This window comes from Ambystoma mexicanum, chromosome 6p (genome assembly GCF_040938575.1).
Source record: "Ambystoma mexicanum isolate Mex_15411 chromosome 6p, UKY_AmexF1_1, whole genome shotgun sequence".
In the NCBI taxonomy this organism is placed as follows: domain Eukaryota; kingdom Metazoa; phylum Chordata; class Amphibia; order Caudata; family Ambystomatidae; genus Ambystoma; species Ambystoma mexicanum.
Genome location: NC_090935.1, coordinates 319,501,794 through 319,510,926, shown reverse-complemented (window position 1 = coordinate 319,510,926; position 9,133 = coordinate 319,501,794). Strand labels below are relative to the sequence as shown.

General features: G+C 47.9%; 1 protein-coding gene across 3 annotated transcripts in view; it reads left to right on the top strand.

Annotated features, from left to right (window-relative positions):
* Window positions 1-8,037: 8,037 nt before the first annotated feature.
* The window catches only part of PDZD2 (PDZ domain containing 2), a 1,567,362-nt gene continuing 1,566,266 nt past the window's right edge, over window positions 8,038-9,133 (top strand). For all 3 annotated transcript variants that reach the window (XM_069627074.1, XM_069627075.1, XM_069627073.1), the window contains exon 1: window positions 8,038-8,432. The gene's annotated coding sequence lies outside the window, so the exon portion shown is untranslated. The remainder of the gene's footprint in view (window positions 8,433-9,133) is intronic.

The window sequence follows — 9,133 nt, the reverse complement described above, 5'->3', positions numbered from 1 at the left end:
TAGAAAGAAGGAGATTCAGACCACATCCCTCAGGAGGGATTCCCACTGCTAGTTCTTCTAACCGACCCCAACAGGAAGAGCCTATGCAGATAGGGACAACCCGAGGCCCTTTGACCCCTGAGGAACGCAAGAGACGCAGAGACCTGGGTCTTTGCATGTACTGCGGATCTCCGAAACATTTGCTCCGGAATTGTCCAGAGGTACCCCCGAGACGCCCGGGAAACGCGCCTCCCCGGTCTTGAGCAGGGAAAGGAACCGGGCAGAATCGAAGAATCCCTGCAATTCCACCCACCAGGATCCTTCTGCGGATAATAACAGCCTTATGGTGTTTTCTGTGCGCCTTACCTTTGATTCCTCTCCATCTGTAGAAGTCTTAGCCATGCTGGATTGTGGTGCGGCCGGGAACTTTATTGATATCCAGTGGGCTCAAGAACAAGGCATACCCCTGCGTCGGAAGGCCTGCCCTTTGCCTGTAGAAGGGGTAGATGGAGCTCCCCTTTCCTCCGGTCCCATCATTAAGGAGACAGTTCCGGCTAACATGTCCTTGTCTCAGCACCAAGAACAGATCGTCTTTGATGTTATAAGAGCAGCTCATTTCCCAATCATCCTGGGCATACCCTGGCTACGTAAACATAATCCCAGGATTGATTGGTCTGCGAATACCGTCTGTTTTTTGTCGCAGTACTGCTCGAAGGAATGTCTACCACAACCCTCTCCTTTGATGAGGAAGGGGATAGCACTCTCGACTTTCACGACAGTGGTCCAAACGATTCCACCGCGTTATCAGGAGTATGCTGAAATCTTCGAAGACAGACTACCTCGTACTCTACCCCCACATCGAGCCGAGGACTGCGGTATCGATTTAAAGCCTGAGGCATCTGTTCCTTTTGGTCGTATGTACCCTATGTCACTTCCGGAAAGAAGAGCATTGAAGGAGTATTTGGATGCCAATCTGCAAAACGGTTTAATACAAGAATCCCATTCTCCGGCAGGGGCCTCAATGTTCTTCATTCCTAAGAAGGGTACTACGGAATTAAGACCGTGTATAGACTACCGTGGGCTGAACAGCCTATCAGGGACAGGTACCCTATGCCCCTCATAAAGGAGGTACTTGAAGCAGTGGAGGGAGCCTCAATCTTTACAAAGCTAGACCTTCGAGGAGCCTATCATTTGTTGAGAATAAGGGAGGGAGATGAGTGGAAAACGGCTTTTAGAACTCCCTTGGGACACTTTGAGTATAGGGTAATGCCCTTCGGACTAGTGAATGCTCCTGCCATGTTCCAACGTTTTGTAGATAAGATCTTCTCAGATATGCTATATATCTCGGTGGTGGTCTATTTAGACGATATTTTGATCTTCTCTTCCTCTCACTCTGAACATCGAAGGCACGTCACGCAAGTTCTTCAAAGGTTGAGAGAACATCAACTACTGGTTAAACCCGAGAAATGTGTTTTTGAAGCCTCCTCAGTATCCTATTTAGGGTTCATTCTTTCTAAAGAGGGGGTACAGATGGATTCGGAGAAGGTTAAGGCAGTTCTTCAATGGCCCACTCCAAGGAATCCCAAGGATATACAGAGATTTCTGGGACTATCTAACTTTTACAGAAGATTTATTCCTAGCTTCTCGGATATTGTTCTACCAATCACCCGTTTGCTTAAGAAAGGTCAGAAGTTCGAATGGGATAAGGAGGCGGATCAGGCCTTTCTATTACTTAAGAGGACATTCACCACCGCTCCTATCCTAGTGCAACCAAATCAGTCTCTTCCTTTTGTGGTGGAGACGGATGCTTCCGGAGGTGCCATTGGAGCTGCTCTCCTACAATCAGGCAAAGACGGAGCAGAACATCCGGTAGCATATTATTCCAGAACTCTTACACCTAGTGAGAGGAACTACTCTGTGTTGGAACGAGAATTACTGGCGATTCGTCAGGCATGCATTGAATGGAGGCATTTACTTCAGGGGGCTGCCCATCCATTTCTGGTTCGCACTGACCACCGGAATCTTAAGGTTTTGCAACAGATGGAATGCCGCAATTCTCGTCATGCCCGATGGGCGTATTTTTTTTCCCAGTTCGACTTTGAGATAACCTACCTTCCAGGAAAGGAGAATGCCCTAGCGGACGCTCTGTCCCGCAGTCTGGAGCCCAAAGAAGATCAGGGCCTGGGTGAGATGCTCTCTGGTAAGAGAATCCTAGGAATGGTCAACTCCTTCCTACAAGAAGTAGAGCGCTCAACCAGTCTCTCTGAAGTCTCTCCCGACCATATGACCCTCATGGAAAGAAGAGGGAAGCTATACTTTCATCGAGGATCACTGTATTTACCATCGGAGAAACTCCAGACGCAAGCCTTATTCTGGTGCCATGACCTTCCTTCGGCAGGACATAAGGGCCATGGAGCAACACTACATCTGATATCCAGATATTTCTGGTGGCCGACTATGGACCAGGACGTCAGAACATATGTGATGGCTTGTCCGGTATGTGCGGCTAGTAAACCCATTACTCATCGGCCCTTGGGGTTGCTCCAACAAGAACCTCTACCATCACAACCCTGGGAACACATTTCCACTGATTTCATCGTGGATCTCCCTCTCTCTATGGGATCCACAGCAATCATGGTTACGGTGGATACATTGAGCAAGATGGCTCACTTCTCTCCCTTGCCTGGCTTGCCTTCTGCATCCGAAACCGCCGAAGTGTTCCTGAGAGAAATAGTAAGATTGCATGGTCTACCTCGGACCATAGTTTCCGATAGGGGGTCCCAATTTACATCCCGATTCTGGTCAGCCTTATGTAGTGCTTTGGGTATAAAGAGAGCCTTATCCTCTGGTTATCATCCCCAAAGCAACGGACAAACAGAACGCCTAAATTCCACTCTCGAACAATATCTCTGTTGCTTTTGTCATCAGGAACAAGATAAGTGGAAGTCCTTTCTAACTTTAGCAGAATTTACTTACAACAGCACCAAAAATTCGGCAACTGGCTTCAGCCCCTTCTACTTCACCTACGGTTATCATCCGAGGCATATACCTCTCTTTGGGGTTCCTCCAACTTCAGTCCCTTCGGTAGACCAGCGCCTGTTTGATCTTCGATCCATCCAGAAGGAAGCGGCTCAGAAGCTGGAGGCAAGTAGGATTCGATACAAGAAGTATGCTGATAAGAAGAGATCTCCTAACCCCAAATGGGAAGTAGGGACTAAGATCTGGTTGTCAACCAAATATCTCCCACGTTGGGTTCATCCTGGTAAATTCTCAGTCCGCTTTATAGGCCCATTTCCCATTTTATCTCAAGTAAACCCAGTGGCCTTTCGATTACGTCTGCCTTCCAGTCTGAAAAGGATACACCCTGTTTTTCATACCTCCCTCCTGAAGGCTTATCTTCCAGATCCCATGGGCCGTCATATACCCTCCTCTATACACCAAGATCCCGAACCGGAAGAATATGAAGTGGAGAGGCTGGTTGATTCACGTTACAAGCATGGAACTATACAATATCTGGTCCAGTGGAAGGGATATTCTGTAGCAGAACGGTCTTGGGAGCCCAGATGTCATATCCACGCCCCACAACTTCTAAGACAGTTCCATCGCCTACATCCGGGAAAACCCAGGGGAGAGTCGATGAAGAGAGGGCATACTGTCACACCGCGGCCGTGGAAACTCTGGGCAAGATGGAGGCGATATTGAGCCTCTCTACCTGTCCGTTTGACGCTCTCGTCGTCTTGGACCGGCAGGTATAAGAGGAGACCACGCCCCCTGCAACTCGCGTTGCAACTCGCATTCGTCGGTCTATTGACTTTCGCTTTGCTGCAGTGCCTCACTTACGAGTTTTTTCCCTTGAATTTGCCTGTGCCTTCCCTGGTTATCCCCTCTCGTTCAGACCCTTTTTCTCCTGTCCAGCCTCTTTCACGAGTTTCTCTTACCTTCGGTCTGCCTTTCCGCGGCTGTTTTTTCCCGACTTAGGCTCACTTTTCGAGTGCGCCTTCCGATTTCTGTTCCCTTGATTTCTACCTCGGGGTCTAGTGGGCTCTGTTTACCATCCGCTGTGTTTCTCGGGTCAGTCACATTCTTTTCTGTGTTTCACCCACCTTCTATTCTCTCTCGCTATCTCTCTCTCTCGCTCGCTCTCGCTCTCGCGCTCTCTCTCTCTCTCTCTCGCTCTCTCTCTCTCTCTCGCGCTCTCTCTCTTTCTCTCTCTCTTTCTCGCTCTCTCTTTCTCTCGCTCTCTTTCTCCCTGGTTTTCTCGGGTACTCTCACCTGCTTGTTATCTTCATCTCTTCTTGTTTTCTCAGATTCCTATTGTGACTATCCTTACCTCTTTAGCCTCCTGTATCCTTTTCCATTTGCCTCCTGTTTGGAATAGTTCCTTGCTTCCAGCAAGCTGCCGACCCCCATTCTCTCACAGAGCATCGCTTGGAGCGAACCCTTATCCAGGAGGATCAAGCCTTCATTTAACTTGCTGTTTCACTTGATTCGGGACTACACCAGCCTCTCCAGTCTTCCCATCGGATCGACCAATCCCATCGACTAACACACAGGGTTTTTTCTGCCATCAGGCTTTTTCCCTGTTTGAGGAACGGACTCCCCTGGGTTCACCTGACTGCCAGATCCATAGGCGGGCAAGGTGGCCTCGGGGGGAGAACGTCCCTATCTCTTCGAACGCAAGAAGGGAAGAAGGACTATCAAGTCAAGTGACGAAAGAGAGAGTCCCCAGACGGAAAGAAGAAGGAGACCGAGGCCATCAAACCCCACTGAAGACCCAGGTGAGGAGTCTCAGGGGGAAGGAACTTCAGCATATTCTGACAAAATATTATTATTTTATTATTAACATACTCCGTTGCACTATCTTCGATAGCAAATAGTTTCACGCCCTAATAAATAAAATGATGATTTTTAATGAAGATCGGCTGGTGAGACTAATTTATGTTTTTTAAAACAGGTATGTGGCCCCATTTTGCCTATGTCACGATTTACAGACTCCAGCGGATGGGGTCTTCAACTGCCAGGTGCAGGTCCAACTATGCAACTTCATGACCCTCACCATTTTATGGGAAAATCGCCAAGGACCAATATGCCCTTACGCAGTACTAGTGGCTACAAACAACATACCAACCAATAGGGTGGTCTAATGGCTCGTTGTTGGAGCAACCTTCCAATTATCAGAGCGACCATTTACTGCTTTTATCATAAACCAACAGCCTATCTACCGCAAAGGAACAACGCGTGGCTCCAAATAAACTTTTGCTGATCGACAGCAGATACAATAGCAAATCGCTGAATATTCACTAAACATTTCATGTGAAATAAATGTACTTTACCAAATGTACAATCCTGCTGTTTACTTTTAAACCGCAGTTTCATATTCCGAATTGTGGCGCACTGAGTTGTAAGCTGATCTAACACCCTCTGTACCGCAAAGGAACATCGCGTGCCTCAACATGAACTTTTGCGGATCGACAACAAAGACAAATGCAAATTGCTGAATATTCTCTAAACATTTGATGTCATATAAATGTACTTTACAAAATTTACAATCTTGCTGTTTGCTTTTAAATCACTGTTTCATATTCCGAATTGTGGTGCGCTGTGTTGTGACATAATATGTGTTTTCTTCCGGGTTCTGTATAAAGTCACTTAGGACTGCAGAGAACTGGGCGCGTTTGATGACGCACCCTGTAACGTCACGGAGAGAGGCGGGGAATATGAATGCTTTGATAATATCAGGCTTAGGGGCGGGAGATATGATTTAGTGTCGCAAAAGCAAGTCAGCCAGGTCAATAGCGCCAGACATAGGATTATCACATAATGTCGGCGCACACCAGCCGAATTTATCGTTTCTTTAGTGGACAAAAAGTCGGTTGACGCCCATAGGAAATTGTACTATTAGCGGACAAAAGGAGTGGTTTTAAAACACTTTCACCCTGACAACGAACAATACAAACAACGTTCTCAGAACACCCCCATTTTGTGTAATTGCAACCATTTCGGGACACCGCGAGTGTTCTAAGAACACATTCAACTAGACAGATTACAATACAGACAGCGTCCTGAGGACACCCCCAGTTTGTGTATTTACGAACAATTAAATACACTGCAAGTGTTCATAGCTCATTTTTACCTTCCTTGCGAACAAAAATGACACATACTCCGTCCTCTAAACACCCCACCATTTAGTTTATTTACAAAATGTCAGAACAGCCGTGTTCTCCACGGACAAATCGAACGCAACAAAAACGTCTAGCACATAAAAAAACAAAACATTGAACCTATCTCATACTCCCCTCACCCTCCCCAAACACTCTTACACACCAACACACGGCACTCAATACAATTTTTTATCCACGTTTCACTGTGCTGTACGCGGTCGATGGCGAATACAAGATGGCGGGCGCCACAGAAAATCTGACGCGCTCCACGCCCCTCGCCGTCCAATCAGCGAACAAGTCGCATGTCCGCGGACATGACGGAAGGCCATGGGCCAATCGGGGGGTGCTGTCCGCGGAGCGAACAGGGAAGTCCGTCCGCGAAGTGGACACAGATATCACTAATTTTTTTGCCTTACACTTTGGTCATTTTTTTAAAAACTACTGGACGGATTTACACCAAATTTGCAAAAGCACGCTTTCGGGACCAGGCCGCCGCTCCTGCCCCAAATTTGGTGTAAATCCGTCCAGCGGTTCGGGCTGTAGCCGTGCGCAAAGTTTTTTCCCATTCAGTCTATGGGAAAAAAATAAGTTTTGGGACCCCCCTATAACTTTTCCCCCCCTGGACGAATCCTCACCAAACTTTGCAAATAAATTCAGAGTGGGCCATATACTTTTTATACTGCAAAGTTTGGTGAGGATTCGTCCAGGGGGAGCGAAGTTATAAGCCGCCCAAAAAGTGCTCTTCCTATGGAAACAGCAACTTAACCATAACTACACAGCCACTACCATGGCTGTGTAATATCACATGATGTGCCTGAACTCTAAGGAAAGTAGTGTGAATACAAGATATAAAAATAGGAACATATATAGGGAAAGTACAGTAATAAAAAACAACAGAACAATCAGAATGTGCTGATAACTCTACTGATTATCTTCATGCACAGAAAGGATTGCTGTCTTTCAAGCCTGTGTCTTCCCCTATGTATGTGTTTCAGATGATATGACTGGACCCAAAGGGAATTATTGTAAGAACGTACTTGAAGGATATGTCTACAAATATAGTACCTTTTCAACTTTTAATTCCTGTTACTGAAGAAAACCATGTGGCCTAGATATGTCAGTAAAGGAAAACAGGGGGAGCCAGACATGTGATGTCATCAGTGATGTCATCAATGACATTTGTGATGTCATCTTTGATGTCCTGGGTGTTAGTCTTAGCAGTGCACGGTGGTGGCGTGAGTTATGGTTGCTTGGCTTACCATAACTGGTGAATTTCAAGGGTTTTTCGGTTTTACTTGGAACCATAACGTCCCTTTAACAACGTTTTTTCACTGAATATATATATATATATATATATATATATATATATATATATTGCTCCTGTTTTAATAGCAGTAGTTAAGTTCAGTTAATTGAGAATCTAATTACAATGGACCTTCTGGCTGATTCACGGAGACCTGTCTGTGCTCAGCCTTGATTACAGAGCACACATCAAGATTTCCTGACAAGCGCAAGCGTGCAGACATGTAAGGGAATACAAGATAAATGGGGGGAGGCCATACGCGAATCCTTCCTATACAGAAAAGCAGGCTCCTTTTTAGCCAATATGTTTACTTTATAATTCTGTGTTACTTCCTCCCGTCTAACAGACTTCTCTTCGGTGCAAGTCAATGGTCAAATAACCCCTACCCTCCTTTTTCCTGGCGCAAAATAACTCTCTTGGGCGTTTCTAAAAGCTGGCATGTATACACGACGCTAAAAACACACGTCCTTCTGGCAGTAAAGAAAGTTTAGCGCTCTTGCGGGCGGACACAGAGTACATGTACACAGCAGATTGTATTATTGTTTCCAGAGGAAGCCCGGCCGCAGGCAGGCTAGTAATTTGCCTGCTGGAGTAACGGGAGCCACATGCAGAAGCCCGCTCCCATGCGAGGCTAGCGGGGCTGGCTCAGGAAGCGGTGCCGCGGAGGTCTCCGGAGGAGGAAGGCACCGGGTGAGCCAGTGGGAGGCCGCCTCTCCCCGGCGTGACCCCGGGCGGCTGCAGATGCGACTGTGTGGGAGGGAGCGCCGCGAAGGGAAGGGCTCTGGACCACTCGCTGATCTCTTTTCCACTCCCGGCCGCTCGCTGCCTCAGGCTGGCGGGGGAAGCACCATCCAACGTGTGCGAAGGAAGGAAGGAAGGCGGGCGGAATAAACACGGCGCCGGAGACCCGCCGGGTGCGGAGGAGGAGGGAGACCGGGCGAGATTGCGGGGACCGGGGCGTCCTCACCAGGAGCAGGCGCCCAGTGCAGGTGAGCGCACCCCCTCCCCGTGGCACCGCGTGGGTTCGGTGCTTCCCCACCTGTGACGGGCTATGCAGTGGGTTCTTTCACTCGCCCACCCCCCTTCTTACTAAGGATCCCTTTCGGGGCGCACCCCAGCCTTATGGCGATTCATTGCAGTGATGCACACCGTGTATGAGGTGATTTGAGCGCTTTGCCTGTGTGAAGTGTAACTTAAGTGTCAGTACACGCTGCGGATATATGTCCCGGAGGTTGATCGGATCAAAGTGTTTGGGGGGTGAGGGGGCTGGGGGGTGCTGGGTTATATTGTAGAGTTCAGTCGATGAATCACTTGGTGTTGGGCCATGGCGTTATTTCGGGTTTTTAGCAGGACGAGAAGTTTTACTTTTTGGGGAACGGGGGTATTTCATTATGCGTGAGTTTTATTGTCAATCTTTTAGTTATTTCCATTCCCCCTGATGGGGAGAGACTGAACCCTCCCCCCGCCCGCCCCCAGCTTTCAGTAGCTGTCCGGCTTTGCAACCCCTCTCCTCTTTCGGATTTCGCTGTTTCCCTCCCTCCTTAATTACTTGTAACTGAAAGGTTCAATCATAACGCCTCCAGCCGCTCCTGGTTTCTCTGCCAGCACAACTTTGCGTTCTCAGGCTTGAAGTTCAATCTGCCCCATTATAAGTTGGGGACTACAAGTCCCAGCATGCACAGGACTGTTT